General features: G+C 43.6%; 1 long non-coding RNA gene across 1 annotated transcript; it reads right to left on the bottom strand.

The window, feature by feature from the left end:
• Nucleotides 1-6,273: 6,273 nt before the first annotated feature.
• Nucleotides 6,274-7,651, bottom strand: LOC106602997 (uncharacterized). Its single transcript, XR_001328334.2, has 3 exons — nt 7,470-7,651; nt 6,589-6,711; nt 6,274-6,374 (listed from the first exon to the last, which is right to left on the bottom strand). It is a non-coding gene; the product is annotated as an uncharacterized lncRNA (long non-coding RNA).
• Nucleotides 7,652-22,619: the final 14,968 nt, after the last annotated feature.

Raw genomic sequence — 22,619 nt, 5'->3', positions numbered from 1 at the left:
AGCCCGGACTTGAACCCGGTCAAACATCTCTGGAGAGACCTGAAAATAGCTGTGCAGAGATGCTCCACATCCAATCTGACAGAGCTTGAGAGGATCTGAAGAGAAGAATGGGAGAAACTCCCCAAATACAGATGTGCCAAGTCATACCCAAAAAGACTTGGGGCTGTTTTTCACTGCCAAAGGTGCTTCAACAAAGTACTGAGTAAAGGGTCGGGTCTGAATACTTTTGTAAATTTGATTTCAGTTTTTTATTTTTAATACATTTGCAAAATATATAAAGAACTGTTTTTGCCTTGTCTTTATGGGGTATTTTGTGTAGACTGACAAGGAAAAATAAGGCTGTAACGTAACAAAATGTGGAAAAAGTCAAAGGGTCTGAATACACTGTGTGAGGGTGGGGTTGAATCAGAGAAGTCTCCTTTGGCTTTTAGCTCTGCCCATATGTTTTATTGTTTCCTATATGCTCTGTTGCTCTGAGATACAGAGACTGACTAATAGTTTCAGTCTGGATATCAGTTTTGACACTAAGGGTGAGTCAGGGTCCCTGTGGACTGCATTACAACCGTAGTGAACTTAGTTGTGGATTATAATTCTACCACCTGCATTTACTGATAGACAGATGTACATGTAAGTAGATATTACACTATATGATAAACCCAAGTGACCCAAAACAGCCAACGCTTTTTGAAAAGCAGAAATCATCAAAATCCAAACTCAACTTTGATTGTAATGGCAAGAAAAATGTATGAAAACTGCAAACATCTTTGCATCTAAAATATTTCTATGAACCACAACCGAGGCATATCAACACCATTCCAGTATCTTGTGTAATCATAGTCACTGCCAGTAGTCACTGACTAATAATGGGCATTACTCGTTCCAGAACAACACATGGCCAGAAACAGCCAGCTCTCCCTTCTTCACTAAACGGACCATAACATAGTCGTCATGATTCAGAACATGACACATCAACACAGCCGGGCTGGTGGGAAACTGGGGGAGACGTCAGGGCGCTCATAGTGATCAGACCTGGGTTCAAATAGTATTTGAAATCATTTCAAATACTTAAACTGGGTTTGATTGATTTTGCCAAGTGAAATGGAACCAATACAATTGTAATAAAATAGTAAAATATACAAACCCCACCATCTGACACTCCAGGCAGGCTAAAGCAAATGCTCAAATTATCTAAAAGATTTAAAATAGTATTAGAACCCAGGTCTGGTAGTGATTATAGTCAGGGAGGGAGTCAGCTGCTGTCAGCGATGGCCACTGGCCTGCTTGTAAATGGCATCATTAAGCCAAGCAGCCAAAAGTCTCAGCCAGGGCACAGTGCAGTTACCAGTTACTACAAGGGGGTTGAGAATGTAATGAGGAAAACAACAGTCAACATGGATCAGTAGAACAGAGAGAATAGAGAAATAGCTGACCCTAATCTTCAATTTGAATCAAGCCATAATCATTTAAATCACTGTTCATGGGGATATCCAGTGTGTGTGTGAAGGCTTGTGTTTGAGGACTAGCAATAACGCAGCCAATTAAAGATTTTTGTAAAAAGTTTTAACATGTGTATATATATATTTTAGTAGGGAGTCCCACTGAGAACAAGGTCTCTTTTACAAAGGAGCCCTGCATATACACAATTTACAAATACAACAAAATACAAATATACAGGATTGCAAAACACACTCAAGAGAAACAATGACATTCATCAGCAAAGATGTCCCCAATCAACAGTTTGAACTGCCTGAGAAGCACATCTAGTTGTAGTGAACTCTGTAGATTGTTTCATACTGTGCCTTGGAAAAGTATTCATCCCCCTTGGCGTTTTTCCTATTTTGTTGCATTACAACCTGTAATTTAAATGGATTTTTATTTGGATTTCATGTAATGGGCATACACAAAATAGTCCAAAATGGTGAAGTGAAATAAAAAATAAAAAAATAAAAAACTGAAAAGTGGTGGGTGCATATGTATTCACCCCCTTTGCTATGAATCCCCTAATTAAGATCTGATGAAACCAATTACCTTCAGAAGTCACATAATTAGTTAAATAAAGTCCACCTGTGTGCAATATAAGTGTCACATGATCTGCCACATGATCTCAGTATATATACACCTGTCTAAAAGGCCCCAGAGTCTGCAACACCACTAAGCAAGGGGCACCATCAATCAAGCGGCACCATCAATCAAGCGGCACCATGAAGACCAAGTAATCACAGTCCTGATGTCTAGAAGTTATTTTCGGTCATAAGAGACGGTAGCGGCAACAGTATGTCCAAAATGATTACAAATAATAAGTTACAAACAAAAAAACACAATCGGTTGGGGGCATGTAATACATCTGCCTTCTGCCCCGGCGCCATGTTATAGTGCCTAACTCTGACACCGCCTGCTATAGAGGTTCTGAATGGCAGGGAGTGATGCACTAAGCCGTACGCAATACGCTTTGTAGAGCCTTGCGATCGGATGCCAAGCAGTTGCCATACCAAGCGATGTGCAGCCAGTCAAGATTCTCTCAATGGTGCAACTGTACAACTGTTTGAGGATCTGAGGCCCATGCATGATGCGTATGGCCTGTGTACCAAGCCTGCATCCCAAATGGCACCGTATTCCTTATCTAGTGTACTACTTTTGACGATGGCCCATAGGGCTCAATAAAGTGAATAGGGTGCCATTTGGGACACATCCTAGAAACAGTTGCAGGCCATGTAGAACCAAAGACGCAGAGGGGATGAGGCCATCCTGACATATAGACTAGATATATATGCCTTTTATAATCATTAGAGTATCTGGACTATATCCTTGATGATGGCGTTCATGGCCATCATGGCAAGTTCAGCATTGTTTCCCACCACTGCACAATACCAGGATTGAGTTATGGGGGTGACGCATCGGCCCATGTAAGTGAGGCTTTACGCAAAATGCCTGGAGAGAAAGGGAGAGAGAGAGAGAGACTAAATGTTCACAGCGGGCAGGTGCTTTGCGTTTTCATTGGACAACCGCCTCCCTCCCCCTCCCTCCATCCCAAACAGAGTCAATACAGTAAGTTGAGGAATTTCTCAATGTCAGTGATTTAAGGATAAGGTACGCAGGATTCCAAGTGACAGGATTGTTACCAGCTGTTACCAACGCAGCCGGGTAGAGAAACAGAGGACGGTACAAATGGATGTTTTGATGTGACGCAGACATTGTGCAGAGTGCACTACCACAGCCCACATAGTGTCACACACATGCATGCAGGCACGCTGTATGTATGCACGCACATACATGCACACTCCTTCTCTCTCTACAAACAGAGAACACCACTGCATGTTCTTTGCACAATCGGATATGAAATCATTATTATTGATAGGAAAACCAAAGGGTACATACTGTAGAAGAACTTGATCCAGACTTGTGCTGTGGACTATGTCATAATTTTGACCATGCTGCTGTTGCTCAACTGTCTTGCTGACCAGCCGCATTTGCAAGCAGATTCTACAGAGACAGTGAGGGTTATGGTTCTGAACTAAACATTCTGCACTAAGATGGATAGAACAAGTTAAAAATGTGAATGATGAGTTGCATGTGCAAACAAATTCTACAGAGAAAGTCAGTGGCCTTAGCAATAGGTCTACTTTAGCTGGTCTAGTCAATGGGTTTCCAGCACTAAGATGGATAGTACAAGTTAAAAACATGAATGATGTGTTGCATGTGCAAAACAAATCTACCGAGACAGAAAGGCCACACCAGTGGGTCTGCACTATTTACAATGTGTCTTTCATAGTGGGTCCGACTCTGCACTAAGACATACAGTATAGCAAGAGTAGAGAATGTGAACGAGAGCCTTGGATATCAATGTTAGGCAGATGTGAATGGGATGGGAGATGGGGGAGAGACAGAGCCATGGTTGAGAGAGTGGCCATGTTGCTAGGATCTGAGATTAAAGTAGTCTGGTTTAAATTACAGCATTGAGCGATTGACTAGAAAATTAACAGGGAGAAAAAGGAAGTGAGGGAGAGACGAGGTATCAAGATGTATAGAGCAATGTAAAACATCTTTATTTACTGTTGAATCCTTTTCGAAGTGCCTTCTTTTTCTTGTCTCTGCATGCTTCTCGTAACTTTATCTGAAATGCAATTTCTTTGGCTGACGAAGACATTACATTTTGTCTTCTGTGCGTTACGATGTGGCCATCCCAAGGAGGAAGAAAGAAGGGAGTTTGTCATGTAAGCTGGTGAATGGCAGATGGGTCATGGGGATGGAAGATGGAATTTGGAGACATTGTACTTTTAGAACTTAGAACTGTTTAATGTTTATTGCTTCCCTCGTCACAGCACTAAAGGCTGTTTTCGGTTTGTTTAATTGTTTTTGGTTTATTTGATCCAAACAGACCTCTGTTTGAACCATTATTGTGAAAAATGAGTGACGGTTAGAAGTCGAACCCAGTCTGGACAAATGGAGGACAATTCCTGTGGAGGACAAATAAAACAGCTTGCGCCATGTGTCTGACCCATATTGTGCAACTCAATCAAATGAATGATTCTGCATTGTGTAGAAATCAGGCCAAACTCTAATGGATTATGAGCTGTCCAGCCATATTTACAATGGTGAAATTATGACATGGCGTGGCATTTTATTTCCATGGCAAATTCCAACCATCCACTAGGAGCAACTGCTATCATGTAGTACGCTCGAGAGTGCTGGGGAAGGTTTTGGGGTTGAGGTTGGAGTTATACCGCAAGCTACGGTTCCGAGCGTTGTGGTTTCAATCCCAGTGCTAGGAAATTGTTTTGAAATTTTTGTTTTTCTGTTTGAACCCTATCCTAAACCTTAACTATCCGTAATTAATACGTAAACTTTACCCTAATACCCAAATCTCACAATTAATGCCTAAACTTAACTGTCGAGGTTAGTTTCCATTAAAAAAAATATTGCAGTTTGACTGACAGATAACTTACGACAAAACCGCAACTCACTACCAAATATACAGACGGTACCACAGACGGCACCACACGCCATAATAAAAGGTGCCCCCCAGAGGAAGTTGCTGGCACTATTTCGATGTAATTCTAGTCTGAGAGCGGAAATGCTTTGTTAATTTTCACCTCCGAAGAATGACGGAGGCTACTAATAGATATGCATGAATTGGCAGTGTAAACACATATCGTTGATGTGAATTCCATGTGGAGAGAAACAACAACAAATGGGGAGGGGAGGGCACTGACACTAGCTAGTAATGTTATCTGTTCATCAAAGATGAGGGGATCAATGCATCTGAGTCATTATGCCATAGCTAACCCTCTAGCTTTTGACAACATCTAGATGTATATAACTATAAACACATGTTGTAACTTTACTCACAGACGTCTGGTGGTTTATACACATACAGCTAGCTAGCAAAGATGCTCCTTGTTCTATCTGTGATACAGCAGTACCGGTGCATCCAGATCAATGACTGTATATGATCCAGATACGTCTGAGTGAATGTGAACTACCCATGATGCTCTGGTGATGACCTCTTAACCAAGCAACAATAAACAACAACACATTCCATCTTTAGGGTCATCACTAGTTATCACAGCCACCAAGTCATAAACCCTGCCCTTTTCTACAATTTATCTTCTTAAAATCTGATTTTAAACCTAACCCTAACCACATTGTTAACCTTATGCCTAACCCTAAGCTTAAATCATTTTTGTTTCTATATAGCCACGTTTTACTTTGTGGCTGTGGAAACTAGTGGAAACCTATATTTAGGCTAGTGTTCAAAAGATTAGCCATAACACTGGCTATGGCTGGTTCTGAAGCTAGTGTGTCATAAGCATGTAGGGAACACTTTGCCATCTAATGTTATCTCAAATGTGTGTTCTTGTGTGGGGTCATGGATGCTGAAATATATGGGTAGATACATTCAAAGTATGCTGTGTTAGAGCACAGGCATGGTTCTAATTATAGCAGAATTGGACATACCTATGGTAACTGAAATATCAATGAATCCCCAGTCAATGGGGAAATCCAGAGCAAAAGAATAGTGGACTAGAATACACCTATAGGCTTTATGTAGATTGGAATACATTTTATTCCATTTCAAAGTCTTTATTTGCAATTGTGATAACAGGTTCTGTGAGACGTAGGCAAATCATTTGCAGAAAGTTGTTGCGAAATTGGTGCTGTGTCCACTTGGTAATCCCAGTCTGTTCAGGCCAGGTTCCCCGATCCCAAGGGGGACAACACTGACTTCAAATTTCCCCCATTAGAATGATTTAGTCAGTCAAATTGTGTAAACATCCTCACTTTATTTCAACAGTACAATTAATTAAAAAAACATTATTTTCATTACATCCAATGCTTCAGCCTCTGTCCATCTGGTCTCACGCAGCACAGCAGTCCTGTAAAACACGACACATGAGTATAGTTAGGTCATTGAAGCTATTGTAGGTATAATCCTAACTTGAGATCTATGTGCTTTGACTTTTGCGCAAATCATGCTGTAATGTCAGATGGAGATTTACTGCAGAAACTATGTGTTGATATCATTCAGCCCCGTCTGTCATGGCTCCAAATCCAACATCAATATCCTAGTGCTAGGATTCCGTGACTTACCACTATAGTTGAATGAATATGTAGACTGCACTCTAGGCGAATGTAGACTGCACTCTGTGTTGATGGCTGCACAAATACTTTCTCATCCGGAATCTGGATGGATGATCACACAGTGCATCATCCCTGTAGCAGGCATGAAGCACAGAGGTATATTACAGTTGAATAGTGATCTTTGTCTGTCATAAAACACATTTCCATCCACAGTTTTCATGCGAGTAAAGTCAAACATATAAAAAAAATAGGACAGCTGAATTGGAAACAGGAAGTTCCACTACAATTTTAAAAATGTCTACATATGATTTGTTCATTCGACATGGTGGGATCTTTTTGTGTCTGTAAAATGTATTATGTGAGAAATAGTGGTGAAAAAGTTATGCCGCAAATATTGATATAATAACCATCATATCGAAGCAAACTTGAAGTCACACAATGATATTGTGTGTGTGGTCCTCCCACTACGACTCAGGAAACCATGCAGTTTATTAGGCTACAGATGAAATAAATGATGAACTTCACAGGGTGTTGAAAATGCAAGCTTAATGCTCCTTTCCTATAAATATAAAGGGTCTTCTTCTGGTGACATGACGATTGATGCTTGACTGCCATTTGACAAATATAAATATTCTTGCTCTTATACATACTAATCTCAGCATGTAGACCCACACGGCCTACCCGCACTGTATGTGCGAGCTGTTGACTAGAGCGCATGTGCAAAGACTATTTAATGAAAAGTTTTTGTGACAAAACTATCGGTAGAGTTGAAAATGCGATGAAAACACATTGAACTTATTTGGTACATGAAAACTTACGCACTGATTTTTTTACCGCAATTGAATGGAAACCTATTGTACCTACTGCTCCAAATTAAACATCAACATTACCTAGTCGTAGAATTCAAAGACATATCTTCCTTCACTATACTTCAATGCATGTGTAGACTGCATTCTAGATGTCGTAATTCCATGTGAGGAGGTAGAACACATTTATTGTTGACAGCTGCAACTGCTGTCTCAACCCGTCTCAAGTCATCACACAATTTTGCTTCCCTGTAGCAGACGTGAAAGACAACGGTAGATGTGAAGTGTGGTAAACAGTTGAACAGTGATATTTGTCTGTCATGGCTGTATACAAACAGTTCTTATAACTATCATAGATCAATGTTTAACTTCTAGACAGATACATACTCAAGCATTCTCCAGAGAGGCAACGTGAGACTGGTGTTTGGCCACAGAGTCACTCTTCTCCGGATGGTCAAATTCAGAGCAGAGGGGGGCTGGGATAGTCACACTTTCCAGCAGCTGTTAGTATGACCCTGGATTACCCACAACATCCTGGAACAGTAGTAAAAATCTGTCATTCTGCCCCTGAACAAGGCAGTTAACCCCCTGTTCCTAGGCCGTCATTGAAAATAAGAATTTGTTCTTAACTGACTTGCCTAGTTAAATAAAGGTAAAATAAAATACAGGCAATTATCATAGTTATATCTAAAGCAAACCAATGGGGTGTCTGGGGAGGAATAACTTACCATACGTAGGATGAGGTTTCAAGACTCCTTTCTTCCACTTAGTGAACAGAATCTTAAACCTGGGTTCTCCGGCTGTGGTGGTTGTTTGAGGCCTGTCTGTATTCTCGTTATAGTGAATGGCCACCAGGAGAAGTCTTTAAGAGAATATGCCAGACATGTGAGTGAACATCGCAAGTATGTTTAACATTCAATTGATATGTGTATTTACACGACAACAGCATACCTGCATAACATTCCAGGATAGGAAAACACCAGATTCTTTGGGGCAAACTTGTGGACCAGGCTGTGTTATGCTTCTATGGAGGGTGTCTGGTACATAAGACTGTGTAAGACATAAGACAGGTGTAGCCACATGCCACCCATGGTAGTAGTGTTCTGATATCAGGCCTCTCCTCCCTCAAGTACTTCTGGATCGGGGGGTGTCGATCTGTGAATATGGAGCCAATGCGGACATCTGCCTCCTCCAGGGCAGCGATGCTCCTCAGCGGTCCCTCCTTCTCCATTCTCAGGCTATTGCCAACCTTGTTGCTCTGTGGAAGAGATCAATAGTATCATTGGCAATGTTTCCCTCAATATTTGTTAAACTGGGCACAGAGGCTCCCAAATCAGGATTCTGATACCAATATGACACAGTGAGACCTATATAAACAGAAAAATGTACTCCGTGGATGAAAAGCTCACCTGTACGTTGTACGTCAAACACTCTGTTCATGTTGAAGTTGACCATGGTGTAGGACCATTTTAGATGTTAGAGTTTGAGATCAATGTCAGTCCAACACAAGACAATTGTGGACATTTGTATATGCATACGTATGGTCAAATATGAGCAGGACATGCAGGTATGTGTGCCTTTCTCCAGATGGAATTCAAAAGTGGATAGCATGGAAATACATTTTACGAACCAAATTTTGCACAGTGGCCAGGCGAGTCTGCTCTCATATCCCTCCCAGATCCACAGGTTCCCCGGCAGACTGCTGGAGGGTGACTCTCTGCTCTGACTTCCACTGCCATTATATAGTTGGAAGCAGGACCATTTTCTAATGGCTGTAGAAGGTCGATTCAGATATGGTCTGCACTTTTAGTGCATTCAGGAACTGAAATAGAAATTAAGCACATAAAAAAGCAATTCAACATTATGTACTTACATTAACCCTGGTCGGGCTCCGTCCCGTATGCAGGATGGACATCATATCGCTATTAGCATAACAACATTTAATATATATATTTTTTCAAATATAGGACTATGTTATATCGTTTTATAGATACACCTCTCCTGAATCGAACCACGTTGTCCGATTTCAAAAAGTCTTTACAGCAAAAGCAAAACATTAGATTATGTTAGAGGAGTATATCGTAAAAGTAGCCACATAGCCATTTTCCGACCAACCACATGCATCACAAATAACCAAAAAACAGCTAAATGCAGCACTGACCTTTGACAATCTTCATCAGATGACACTCCTAGGACATCATGTTACACAATACATGCATTATTTTGTTCGATAAAGTTCATATTTATATATAAAAACAGCATTTTACATCGGCGCGTGACGTTGACTAACCATTTTCCCTCAAATGCATCTGGTGAAACAGCGCTACAATTTACTAAATTACTATTCTAAAACATTTTTAAAATGTAATATTGTCATTCTAAGATTTATAGATGAATATCTCTTGAAAGCACCTGTAATACCAGATTAAAAATAACTTTACTGGGTAATCACACTTTGCGATAAAAGGGGGTGCGATACTCAGAAAAATAGGCTACCGTTACAGGTCAGCGCCATCTTGGAACAATCGCATATCAAATCTACTCTTGTATACTATTGTCAATAATCCCTTACCATTGATTATCTTCCTCAGAACAGCACTTCCAGGAATCCCAGGTCCACAAGAAATGTATTTTCGTTCGAAAAAGTTAATCCTTTATGTCCCAATAGCTTGTTCTTGTTAGCGCGTTCTGAAGGCTGCTCCAAAACTTCCGTCGGCTGCGGGACTCCTCTTTCAATAAAATGCTTTTTTTTTTTTATTTAGGTTCGTTCAAACGTTGTATAACATAAATCTTTAGGGCCTTTTTCAATCAGAGCTCCAATAAGATTCAAGGGGGACGATTGCATTGTCTTTCAAAACGTTTCGAAAGGGGAGGGTAGCCAGGGGCGCCGGCGTCATAATGGTGATGGCCCTCCTCATGTGACCACTTTCCACAGCGTCTCATTCAGTCAGTTTTCACAGTAGGAGACTCAAACCACTTTGTAAAGACTGGGGACATCTAGTGGAAGCAATAGGAAGTGCTCAATGAACCATTGCTCACGGTGTGATTAATAGGCAAAGTGATGAAGTTGAGTCCGCAATTCAGAATTCCACATCCTGTTACGATCGGTCTCGGGGTTTTGACTGCCATAAGAGTTCTGTTATACTCACAGACACCATTCAAACAGTTTTAGAAACGTTAGAGTGTTTTCTATCCACAAGTATTCATTATATGCATATCCTAGCTTCTGAGTTTGAGTAGGAGGCCGTTTAAAATGGGCACAAATTTTTTTCAAAAATCGCTGTAGCTTCCCCTATCCTAGGCAACCGTCAAGAGGTTAAACGTTTTAGATGACGGTACAAAATATTTTGCTTTACCTTGTTTGTCTGACCAAAAAAGCGCCAGTGAAAGCAATAGCTGTAGTCAGGTGGAGGTTGCCTGCAGGGGTGTCAGACACATACGGCTGACTCTTCCATGTCTTGGTGTGGTCTCAATGAGGCCATATCTGTACAATGGAGATCAGGGTGCCTTTGAACCGCTTTGTTCTGTTGCATGTTCTGGTGCAAACCGGACTGGTGTAGAAAAACTGCGGCAGACAGTCTTTGTACACAATGTACTCCCACAATGTTAACACGTGTGACAGGGACTCTGTAATTGTGATAAAAAGTTTCCGGCATGAGGTAAAAAATTCACAGTGTACATTAGTCTACATTGAATATTTTGGCACAGGAATAGAAGCTCACTACAGTGTCATCTTACAGTTTGCCGATGGTGTCCGTGTCATCATCAGGGTGATAACTGGAGTCATCGCTGAAATAGTCCACACTTGGCTTTTTTACTGGAATGCAAGGAGCTGAGGTTCCGAACAAGCACACCAGTTTTGCTGTACCACAAGAAACGCTCTTACGTTTTGGCTGGAACTGGGTGGCTGTAAACGATGCAGAAAGACAACTAAGCTACAGAAATTAGGCAATTAATTATCTCATTCCCAATGGCAAGCCCAGTCAAACTGTCTGCCCCCAAATACCTTCCCTATCCATGCAATCTCCATAGACAAACATTGGCAGTAGAATAGCCTTACTGAAGAGCTCAGTGACTTTCAATGTGGCACCGTCATAGGATGCCACCTTTCCAACAAGTCAGTTCATCACATTTCTTCCCTGCTAGAGCTGCCCCAGTCAACTGTAAGTGCTGTTATTGTGAAAAGGAAATGTCTATGAGCCGCGAAGTGGTAGTCCACACAAGCTCACAGAATGGGATCGCCGAGTGCTGAAGCCCGTAGCGCATAAAAATAGTTTTGCAACACTCACTGCCTCTGGAAGCAATGTCAGCGCAAGAACTGTTCATCGGGAGCTTCATGAAATGGTTTTCCATGGCCGAGCAGCCGCACACAAGCCTAAGATCACCATGCACAATGCCTAGCATCGGCTTGAGCGGTGTAAAGCTCTCCACCATTGGACTCTGGAGCAGTGGAAACTCTCTGGAGTGATGAATCATGCTTCACCATCCGACAGTCTGACGGACGAATCTGGGTTTGGCGAATACCAGGAGAATGCTACTGTACCTGCCCCAATGCATAGTGCCAACTGTAAAGATGGATGGAAGAAGAATAATGGTCTGGGACTGTTTTTCATGGTTCAGGCAAGGCCCCTTAGTTCCAGTGAAGGGAAATCCTAACGCTACAGCACAGAATGACATTCTAGACGATTCTGTGCTTCCAACTTTGTGGCAACAGTTTGGGGAAGGCCCTTACTTGTTTCAGTATGACAATTCCCCCGTGCACAAAGCGAGGTCCATACAGAAATGGTTTGTCGACATCAGTGTGGAAGAACTTGACTGGCCTGCACAGAGCCCTGACCTCAACCCCATCGAACACCTTTGGGATGAATTGGAATGCCGACTGTGAGCCAGGCCTAATCGCCCAACATCAGTGCCTGACCTCACTAATGCTCTTTTGGCTGAATGGAAGCAAGTCCCCGCAGCAATGTTCCAACATCTAGTGGAAAGCATTCCCAGAAGAGCAGAGGTTGTTATAGCAGCAAAGGGGGGACCAACTCCATATTAATGCCCATGATTTTGGAATTAACTTGTTATGGCTAGGGGGCAGTATTTTCAAGGCCGGATAAAAAACGTACCCGATTTAATCTGATTATTACTCCTGCCCAGAAACTAGAATATGCATATAATTATTAGCTTTGGATAGAAAACACTCCAAAGTTTCTAAAACTGTTTGAATGGTGTCTGTGAGTATAACAGAACTCATTTGGCAGGCCAAAACCTGAGAAGATTCCATGCAGGAAGTGCCCTGTCTGACAATTTCTTGCCCTTCTTGATTATCTCTATCCAATACAGGTGATCTCTGCTGTTACGTGACACTTCCTACGGCTCCCATGGGCTCTCAGAAGGCGGCAAAAAGCTGAATCGTGGCTTTGCAGGCTCTGGCTGAAAAAAAGTAGCGCATTTGGATAGTGGCTGGTCACAGTACTGTGAGACTCAGGCTCGTGTCCGAGTCGACCCCATGCTTTATTTTCTTTCGTCTTTTTACCTAAACGCAGATTCCCGGTCGGAATATTATCGCTTTTTTACGAGAAAAATGGCATAAAAATTGATTTTAAACAGCGGTTGACATGCTTCGAAGTACGGTAATGGAATATTTAGAAATCTTTTGTCACGAAATGCACCATGCTCGTGACCCTTATTTACACTTCGGATAGTGTCTTGAACGCACGAACAAAACGCCGCTATTTGGATATAACAATGGATTATTTTGAACCAAACCAACATTTGTTATTGAAGTAGCAGTCCTGGGAGTGCATTCTGACGAAGAACACCAAAGGTAATCAAACTTTTCTAATAGTAAATCGGAGTTTGGTCAGGGCTAAACTTGGTGGGTGTCTAAATAGCTAGCCGTGATGGCTGGGCTATCTACTCAGAATATTGCAAAATGTGCTTTCACCGAAAAGCTATTTTAAAATCGGACACCTCGATTGCACAAAGGAGTTCTGTATCTATAATTCTTAAAATATTTGTTGTGTTTTTTGTGAACGTTTATCGTGATTTATTTAGTAAATTCACCGGAGGTTTGCGGGGGGTATGCTAGTTCTGAACGTCACATGCTAATGTAAAAAGCTGGTTTTTGATATAAATATGAACTTGATTGAACAAAACATGCATGTATTGTATAACATAATGTCCTAGGTGTGTCATCTGATGAAGATCATCAAAGGTTAGTGCTGCATTTAGCTGTGGTTTTGTTTTTTGTGACATTATATGCTAGCTTGAAAAATGGGTGTCTGATTATTTCTGGCTGGGTACTCTGCTGACATAATCTAATGTTTTTCTTTCGTTGTAAAGCCTTTTTGAAATCGGACAGTGTGGTTAGATAAAGGAGAGTCTTGTCTTTAAAATGCTGTAAAATAGTCATATGTTTGAAAAATTGAAGTTTTTGTATTTTTGAGGAATTTGTAATTCGCGCCACGCCTATCATTGGATATTGGAGCAGGTGTTCTGCTAGCGGAACGTCTAGATGTAAGAGGATAAATGTTTGATGATCAGGTGTCCACATACTTTTGGTCATGTAATGTAACATTTCATCTGAGTAGGTGGGGAGAAGCAAAGTGAAATAGCCAAGCCAACCAGCTAATTATTCTAGTTGATATGTTATGAGAACCACTGTATTTTCTACTTGAGTGTCAGAAACTCACCCCTGCTCCTCTGTGGGGATTCTTTCACAGAGAAATCACAAGCCTGCGGTGGGTCTGTTTGGCAGCCAATCTTGTGCTAGAAACCTGTACATATCTGTACATTGTAACCTAGAGAGTTTTGGATACATTTTGCCCTAAACCTTGTAGTTTGGTAGCTAGCAAGCTAACTTGAACTGAGCTCACTTGCATACTTTTATCACAGCTAGCTAGTCAGCATAAACATTTCATGTAATGATGTAGCTAACTAGAAGAAGCTCGTTTATTATTGACATTTGATCAGCTAACTAGCTAGCTAGCTGAGAAGCTCTCTTTACTTAAGGTCTCGCCGTCCAGGTAGATGATCGGAACGGTGTCTTCATTGAGTCGAAGCCTCGTTTGAAAGACCACCTCCACAAGTAATGTGAAAAGGACTCCTGGGTGAAATGCATATTGCAGACTGACACGCATACAGTTTCTTCCGACTCTTCCAAGCCAAGGAAAGTCATCTACTGGCAGTAACCATGATGGAGACATCAGGAGGGCAACTCATGCAAACACCGGTCTTTGTTGTGGCAACTGGCAAACCTATATGCACCATAGCCGTGGGGCATTGCACAAATGAACAGACAGACAAATGTATAAAGCTACAAACAGATAGAAAAACAGATACAGAAGTGAGACCGATAAACAAATGTATAAAGCCACAAACAGACAAAAGGATTTAGACAGACAGAAAGACAGACCAAAAAAAGCAGGAGCACTGGCAAGTGAACTTCGAAAGGCTGTTTGGCTCAGTCGCGAAGAGGAATATCTTTTTAGGTTTTTCTAATAGAAAAACAATCAGGCCACGCTGGCAGGTGGTAACTTTGCAATAAAGCCCAGCCCTGAAACGAAATGTAGGTTAAAAAGAATTTGCACATCATCTCATAGGAAAAGACACGGCATTGGCAATGATTTACACAAAGTGGGCAATTTGGATTTGTAACTTTAAGCCCAAATATATCATACTTTGACTAAAACGATGCCTTATTGACTTATATCACTGTACAACATCATGGGTAAGCTCTGGCCATTGTATTTCAGCTCAAAGAAATGGATTTATGCTGGTCTGGGCGTAAGGGTAAGACATGCCATGTAACTATGGCCAGTTATGGAATTTTCTTTGGAGGTTGCATTGGTAGAAATGTTGATCTGAGCTCCCCACACCAGATTTTTTGGCAAAATCTAGAGGTCAACAGGGGGATTTGTAATACAACATGTTGTGTATGAAACCGTGTCTCTGTAGTATGTGTTTTCAATCATGGTCAAGCAAGCCAGGAAACTCAGTATACAGTACTCTCAGAAATCATTGAAGGTTTTGAATTACATTTCACTGTAATATGCCACAAACTGTAAAATGGTTCTAGCCAATGAACCAAGACAGAAAAGATTTTCAATAATTTACCTTTTTTCATGAAACAACTGAGTATGACATTTTTTTAATCTAATGGCAGATTGAGCAGCAGACTTATTCAATCAAAATGGGTAAGCAGCTTTCCAGCTAAGTAAAAAACAGCCTGCAGAGAAAGGTCATGCTTTCCTTGTACGCTGTTGTAAAAATGTAGTAGTCCACAAAGCATCTGAGGACCGGAGTTAGCATTACAATCCTCTGTTGAAATAGAAAAGTATTTTCCACTTTAGCCATGTACCTATGCCTCTGATTTTCTCATCTCATATTCACATCTGCCACTTTTTCTTCCTTTTCCAACTATAAATGGCTTTCCAGTCTCTAGGAATATGACTTGCAAATCCTTGCCATTCATAACGTTTCCTCTCCTTTTAAATGACATTACATCCCTCCATGCCAACTGCCTGCTGAGTATAATATAATAAACAATTGAGACAGAGAAGTTACATTCAACAATGGTGCAGTGTGGTGGACGGCCTAGTGGCTGAGGCTGAGGCTGGAGTAACACTGTCATTGAGAGAAGAGGAGGAGGATAGGAGGAGGATTTCTTACTAACTTACTTACTCCTTTTCACTCTCTGTAGAGCATGAGGCGGCAACACGTCCACGCCATCCCGGCCTCTGAGGGATGGCGATAGAACACCCAAATAACACATCTGTAACTGGAAACACTGGATTAAAGAATTGAGCTAAAGCATTGAATAGACCAGACCAGACAAAGTGTCTCGACAAAGATTAATTATTATTGAGCCCACCTCAGTACTACTCTCATCCTACTCTCTGCAACAGTATGCAATGTAATATGGATTAGGTGATCGCATCTGAGCCAATGACAATACAACTGAGGGTATCCAATTAACCTTTTTAGCCAAATGAAGATGAATTATAGACAATGTGGTTATAACATACAAGGGATACAGAGCCGTTATGTATGTGGCTGTTATGATGACTCAAGTATCTGCAGAGCAGTAGGCACAGAAATGGACATCAGCACAGCAATATGGCACAGTTATGGGGTACAGCAATGTGCATCTGCATAACAATGGGAACATCAATAGGGAACCGCAATGGGCATCCTTAGAACTGTGTTTTTCCATAACTCTGACATGAAATTAAGATAAATTAAGACACAGACCAGAAACAACTTTGCTGCCCTGGATCCAGAGGTTCCAGCGCCTTCGTCCTTGGTAGCTTCCCAATCAAGATCGGAACCGGAGTTACCAGCGTCTTCATCCTCGGCTCTGTCTCTCTCTCCGGTGGCTTCTACCTCGGGTTCAGATCCTCGGAGCTCCCAGACCATGAGTCTGCCTGAGAGACAGGCCAATTCAACATCACCAGCTGTCATCATAGGCAGCTCTACGGTGAGAAACATCTTGGTCCCCAAGGCAAAAACCATGTGCTACCCAGGAGCACGAGTATAGGACATAACAAGGCTGCTTCCGACTGTTCTACCACAGATGCCAGGAGCTGACACTGTCGTAGTCCATGTAGGGTCAAACGACATCAGGAGGGCTATCTCAAATACATCTGTTTATCCTACAGCTATTGTAAGCAGTAATTTTGAGCCTACACTGTTAGAACTGAGGTGGTGTGCAATAGTAGGATGACCACTTTATGCAGCTCACCCTGCACATCAGCTCCAAAGTAAATAACATGAGTAAGTCTACCTCTGATAGGCTTCCCAGTAAGCAACCGAGAAAAGCAACCCAGAAAAGTGCTAAAAATAGCCCATATTAACATATGTAGCCTAAGAAACAAATCAAATCAAATTATATTGGTGTCGTGTCTTTGGCTATGCCGGATTAAGTGATATGACATGCTAACTTATAAAATGATTTCTCTGTAATTAATATTACCTGATGAAGCTAATCATGTAAATGTAATTAACTAGAAAGTCGGGGCACCACGGAAGAACGTTTATAGAGCTGTTATCTTCCGAATAAACTCTTAAAATACTTAGTAATATTTTACCTCGATAGCAGTCAATATTAACCCTTGTCTTATTTTCAGTCTCATAATGAAAGTTGTAAGTTCTTGGCTATCTTCACGAACCCTGGCTAACAAGTTGAATCAGCAATACAAAATTGGGTTTAATTATTTATTTACTAAATACCTAACTAATCACACAGAATTACAAATACACAGAATACAATGTCGTCATACAGAAAACGTCCCGGTAGACGGAACAGATATGACGGCTGGTTACACAAAGGAAAGGGGGTTGGGCTTGAATGAAAGAGCGGGAAGATTTAGGAACAGAGAAACAGCAGCTATGCTATCGTAAATACATTATCTTATGCATTCTAAATTACCGCCCATTTGGAAAAGGAAAATGCAATAAATATTTACTCTGAGCTGCGCTTCGGTAGATTGGTCGTAGATGCTGGCCGGGTTGGCCAACAGATCTTCCTGTTACTCGGAAGAATGTCTCTGGTGGTCAATTGGATACGTGGTGGTATCTTCGTCCGTCTGTTAGACTGGATCCGTCGTCCGTCCTTTCCTAGCCCACGTTACAGCGGCCGCTGCTAACTCAACGGCTAGGAAGTAGCACTTCTGTAGTGAATAAGCTCAAAGTTCATACCAGTTCATACCATAGCTCACGCCGAGGTTGGCTTAGTTGACATGTGTGTCCTTCTAACGTAGAGGCTGCAGGCCTCCCGTACTGGAACTACCTGGTTATCTTTTCGTCAAAGGATTATATAGTGGAGAGGGGGAGGGAGGTGTTTCATCGTTTATAACCCCTGTCTCTTCACAGGGTTGGCCACTGATCGAGCAGGGCACTTTCCTTATGAAAACCCAAATCTCTCATTCGGAAAGTAAAATTACATTTCATCTCCTAACAAACATTTTCAATATCAAACATTTCAATTGCATAACAATTCCATGTGACTCTGATAACTAGAGGGTGTATAGTTTCTCAGATACAATTAATGTCGTCCTGTCATCAGTCATAATGTCTCAGATGACAACCGAACTGACATACATACTCATTACGTTCCCAAGCATATTTCCAACTGGTTTTATTAACCAAATATGTGGTACCTTTCCACATTTGTTTGATGTTCCCAGACTCTCTATATTTAACAGGACAGCAGTCCTTCAGTAGGGTCAGTAAGAGAGGAAGAGAGAAAGGTATTTATGGGGGGGGGGGTCATAAACCTTACCCACAGGCCAACGTCATGACATTGGTCACATACACATGATAAGCAGATGTTATTGCAGGTGTAGCGAAATGCTTGTGCTTCTAGCTCCGACAGTGCAGTAATATCTAACAAATTACACAACATATACATATGGACGAGTGATGTCAGAACGGAACGGACTAAGATACAGTAGAATAGTATAGAAAACAGTATATAGATATGTGTCAAGGTTGTTGTCGGTGAATGAGGACCAAAACGCAGCAGGTACGTGAATGCTCATCTTGATTTTTAATTATCTTCAAAACCGAACATACAAAACACAAAAAAAACGAACACTCGACAAATAAACAGTCTGGTAAGGCACAAGGCTATACACAGAATAATCACCCACAATTCACACATACAAACACACCCTAATATATGGAACTCTCAATCAAAGGCAGATAGACAACACCTGCCTTCAACTGAGAGTCCCAACCCCAATCAACCAAACATAGAAACACACAACCTAGACTAACCATAGAATTACTAAACATAAACCAAAACCCGGAATTACTAAATCAAACACCCTTTACACAAAACACACCACCCCGAACCACAGAAAACAAATACCCCCTGCCACGCCCTGACCAAACTACAAAACAATTAACCTTATATACTGGCCAGGACGTGACAGTACCCCCCCTTAAAGGTGCTACCCCAGAAGCACCTTAACAAAAAAATAACCCCAAGCAACACCAACAAAAAGTCCCCTTTTCTAAAGGGAGGGAAGGGAGGGTGGCTGCCGTCAACGACGGCACTGTGCTACACCCCCCTCCCCAACCCACCTATTTCTGGAGGTGGCTCTGGCTCCGGCCGTTCCAGGCTGTCGGGCCACTCTGGCTTCGCCCGGGGGGCAGTCGGGGCAGTCTGGCAATTCGGGAGAGTCTGGGCAGTCTGGCAATTCGGGACAGTCTGGGCAGTCTGGCAATTCGGGACAGTCTGGGCAGTCTGGCAATTCGGGACAGTCTGGGCAGTCTGGCAATTCGGGACAGTCTGGGCAGTCTGGCAATTCGGGACAGTCTGGGCAGTCTGGCAATTCGGGACAGTCTGGGCAGTCTGGCAATTCGGGACAGTCTGGGCAGTCTGGCAATTCGGGACAGTCTGGGCAGTCTGGCAATTCGGGACAGTCTGGGCAGTCTGGCGGCACTCCGGCAGTTCAGGGCAGTCTGGCCACTCCGGCAGTTCAGGGCAGTCTGGCCACTCCGGCAGTTCAGGGCAGTCTGGCCACTCCGGCAGTTCAGGGCAGTCTGGCCACTCCGGCAGTTCAGGGCAGTCTGGCCACTCCGGCAGTTCAGGGCAGTCTGGCCACTCCGGCAGTTCAGGGCAGTCTGGCCACTCCGGCAGTTCAGCGCAGTCTGGCCACTCCGGCAGTTCAGCGCAGTCTGGCCACTCCGGCAGTTCAGCGCAGTCTGGCCACTCCGGCAGTTCAGCGCAGTCTGGCCACTCCGGCAGTTCAGCGCAGTCTGGCCACTCCGGCAGTTCAGCGCAGTCTGGCCACTCCGGCAGTTCAGCGCAGTCTGGCCACTCCGGCAGTTCAGCGCAGTCTGACCTCTCTGGCGACTGTTGACTGGCGGGCAGCTCTGACGACTGTTGACTGGCGGGCAGCTCTGACGACTGTTGACTGGCGGGCAGCTCTGACGATGACTGTTGACTGGCGGGCAGCTCTGACGATGACTGTTGACTGGCGGGCAGCTCTGACGATGACTGTTGACTGGCGGGCAGCTCTGACGATGACTGTTGACTGGCGGGCAGCTCTGACGATGACTGTTGACTGGCGGGCAGCTCTGACGATGACTGTTGACTGGCGGGCAGCTCTGACGATGACTGTTGACTGGCGGGCAGCTCTGACGATGACTGTTGACTGGCGGGCAGCTCTGACGATGACTGTTGACTGGCGGGCAGCTCTGACGATGACTGTTGACTGGCGGGCAGCTCTGACGATGACTGTTGACTGGCGGGCAGCTCTGACGATGACTGTTGACTGGCGGGCAGCTCTGATGATGACTGTTGACTGGCGGGCAGCTCTGATGATGACTGTTGACTGGCGAGGCTGGGTTGACGCACTTGTAGCCTGGTGCGTGGTGCTGGTACTGGGATTACCAGATTATGTACACGCACCTCCAGGCTAGTGCGGGGAGCGGGAACAGGACGAGTCGGACTGGGTTGACGCACTTCCGGGTCCGCACGAGAGACAGGAGCTGGAAACCCAGGGCTATGGAGGCGCACAGCCGGTCTAGATCTTACCTCCTGCACAACCCGCCTTGGCTGGATGGAACTAGTAGCCCTGTACGAGCGGGGTGCTCGTACAGGGCAGACTGGGCTGTGCAGGGGCCTGATGGTAGCCGTGCGTAGAGCGGGAGTTGGGTAGCCTGGTCCTCGGAGGCGTACCGGCGACCAGATGCGCTGCGCAGGCATCCTCCTACCAGGCTGGATGCCCGCTCTAGCACGGCACCTGCGAGGGGCTGGAATAACGCGCACCGGACTGTGCGTGCGTATGGGTGAGATAGTGCGCTCCTCAGCGAAACATAGCGCTCTCCACCCCATACGCTCCTCCATATAACCACGAGTAGCTGGCTTCCGGCTCTTCTTACGCCTAGCCAAACTACCCGTGTGCCCCCCCCCAAAATTTTCTTGGGGGTGCCTCTCGTGCTTCTCCTTCAGCGCGTACTTGGCCTCGTACCACCGCCTCTCTGCCTTGGCTGCCTCAATTTCCCACTGCGGGCGTCGATAATCCCCAGCCTGATGCCAGGGTCCGGCCCCGTCCAGAACTTCCTCCCAAGTCCACTTCTCCCGCCAGTCCAACTCGAACTCCGTCTGCTCCTTCCTCTGCTGCTTGGTCCTTTGGTGGTGGGTGATTCTGTCAAGGTTGTTGTCGGTGAATGAGGACCAAAACGCAGCAGGTACGTGAATGCTCATCTTGATTTTTAATTATCTTCAAAACCGAACATACAAAACACAAAAAAAACGAACACTCGACAAATAAACAGTCTGGTAAGGCACAAGGCTATACACAGAATAATCACCCACAATTCACACATACAAACACACCCTAATATATGGAACTCTCAATCAAAGGCAGATAGACAACACCTGCCTTCAACTGAGAGTCCCAACCCCAATCAACCAAACATAGAAACACACAACCTAGACTAACCATAGAATTACTAAACATAAACCAAAACCCGGAATTACTAAATCAAACACCCTTTACACAAAACACACCACCCCGAACCACAGAAAACAAATACCCCCTGCCACGCCCTGACCAAACTACAAAACAATTAACCTTATATACTGGCCAGGACGTGAGAATATGAGATGAGTAGGTCCTGTGTGGCTCAGTTGGTAGAGCATGGTGTTTGCAACGCCAGGGTTGTGGGTTCGATTCCCACGGGGGACCAGTACCGGAAAAACATTTATGAAATGTATGCATTCACTACTGTAAGTCGCTCTGGATAAGAGCATCTGCTAAATGACTAAAATGTAAAATGTAAATGTAATGCAAGATATGCAAATGTTATTAAGTGAATGAGATACCATAGAATGGTATAGAAAAAGTACATACATATGAGATGAGTAATGCCAGATATCTAAACATTAAGTGACTAAGATACTGTAGAACAGTATAGAATGGCCTCCCGAGTGATGCAGTGACGCAGTGGTCTAAGGCACTGCATTGCAGTGCTAGCTGTGCCACTAGAGATTCTGGGTTCAGGCTCTGTTGCAGCCGACCGCGACCGGGAGAACCATGGGGCGGCGCACAGTTGGCCCAGCGTTGTCTGGGTTAGAGGAGGGTTTGGCTGGCAGGGATGTTCTTGTCCCATCGCGCACTAGCTACTCCTGTGGCGGGCTGGGCGCAGTGCATGCTGACGCGGCTGGCTTCCGGGGTAAGTGGACGGCGGAGGACGTGTGGCTCTTGACCTTCGCCTCTCCCGACTCCG

This window comes from Salmo salar, chromosome ssa04 (genome assembly GCF_905237065.1).
Source record: "Salmo salar chromosome ssa04, Ssal_v3.1, whole genome shotgun sequence".
Classification (NCBI taxonomy): domain Eukaryota; kingdom Metazoa; phylum Chordata; class Actinopteri; order Salmoniformes; family Salmonidae; genus Salmo; species Salmo salar.
This window is presented reverse-complemented; position numbering and strand designations above follow the sequence as displayed.